The following is a 1,748-nucleotide window of genomic DNA, read 5'->3' as shown; positions in this document are numbered from 1 at the left end:
CGCTGAGCTATCAGGCCGGCCCTTTACTCTAAAAGAATTGCAACCTTTGGGGAGATTTGAGTGCCTGGTCCTTTTGATAAGTTATGTTAAAGAAGCCGGGTAGAGTTTCAGCTCTTTTGGTGAAATAAGAATGGATAGCATGCTGTTGAGGAAATGAGCAGAAGACTGGGAGGAGCACTACTGAAGAAGTGGCTTGCTGTGCTTCGTAAGGTACTTGAGTCACCATCCACAATTGTCATTTCTAAGCCCAACTTTATTCAGTGGCTGGCGATACAGCTCAGGAGGGATAAGCGCCTGCCTGGCAACTGCAAGTTCCCAAGTTTGATCCCCTATACAGGGAGAGAGAGAGAGAGAGAGAGAGAGAGAGAGAGAGAGAGAGAGAGAGAGAGAAAGGAAAGAAAGAAGGAAAGCTACAAGAAAATCATCAGCTTTATTATTTTTTTAATGAATGGGTTGTTTGTTAGACCTCTCTTGTCTTTTGACTGTGGACCTTGCATCTTCTCCTTGTTCACAGAATGGGCATGTCATTCTTGGCCATCACCTTCCTCTTGCTCAGAGCTCCTGGCTTCACAGAGCCTAAATGATGAGCTGAAGTACTGTTAGTGGGGTCCTAACACAGCCCCCCTTCCTGCATGCCTGGCACCGCTGGGACTTCAGAAAGTGCACATACCTTTTGAGTGATGCCTAAGAATGAAGTGTTACAGCAGAGTCCTGGCTTATCCTGGCTTGTCGTTTCCCGAGACATGCCAGAATTGGCAAAGCAACTTCCTTTTGAAAAAGATAGAAAAAATTTCATGGAAGGCAAATACAGATCATTTTTAAAGAATCAATTCTTCCATTTCATTTTGGTTCCTCAAAATCAAAGCCCACTTTCAAAAGTTACACATAGCATATTTGTATTGGAGTAAAACAGCAGAAATTTTGAGAACCGCGAAGAATCTGCCAAATATAATTTAAAACTAATGACTTTTTCTTAGTTGAATAAAATCTTTTTTGAATAAAATCAGACACATCAAATATAATTTATGTCTTAAAGGTGATATGCAAACTTATTAGTTAATAGTAACACAGATTGGGATATTACTTTAATACATTTCTTCCACAACTTATCTTTGGCAGTATATCATTCAGGATATTTCCTTTATAATGATCCCATTAGTTGTTTAAGCAAAGAATAATTCCACCGACAGTGAATTTGGGAAAAACTTCGTGCTCTATTCTTAGTTCTACATAAAATGAAAATTGCTTAACACATTTAGTTTAACTAATAGTAAACCCATTGGGTTATGTAAATGTTCCTTCTACTAAAATTTTATAACTGAGTCATACATCATTATTCATAAATGTGGGGTACAATGTCATGTTTTAACACATGTATACAATTGTAATGATTAATGTTTGGTTTTTAACAGAGGCACAAGTAACTCTTGTGAAATACAAGTTGATAATTTTGTCCCACTTTAAACTGCCCATTTAACACTTTTGATTGAATGAGTCATTTATTACAATTTTCCGTTCAGTGAGTATTTCAGGTATTTTGCTAGCTACATTAGGTCAGTTGCAATGGCAAATGGAAACATCAAAACATCACCCAGGACTTGGAGGCATATTTATTTAATGTCGACGGGCGCTGAACTTAAGAAAAAAATGTCACGGGCTGGAGAGATGGCTCAGTGGTCTAAAGCACCTACTTGGAACAAGCTTGGCAAAGCACAGGGACCGCGGTTCGATCCCCCAGCACCACATGC

The sequence above is a fragment of the Octodon degus genome, unplaced genomic scaffold, assembly GCF_000260255.1.
Source record: "Octodon degus isolate 3935 unplaced genomic scaffold, OctDeg1.0 scaffold00022, whole genome shotgun sequence".
NCBI classification, from domain to species: domain Eukaryota; kingdom Metazoa; phylum Chordata; class Mammalia; order Rodentia; family Octodontidae; genus Octodon; species Octodon degus.
Note: the sequence above shows the minus strand (reverse complement) of the source record.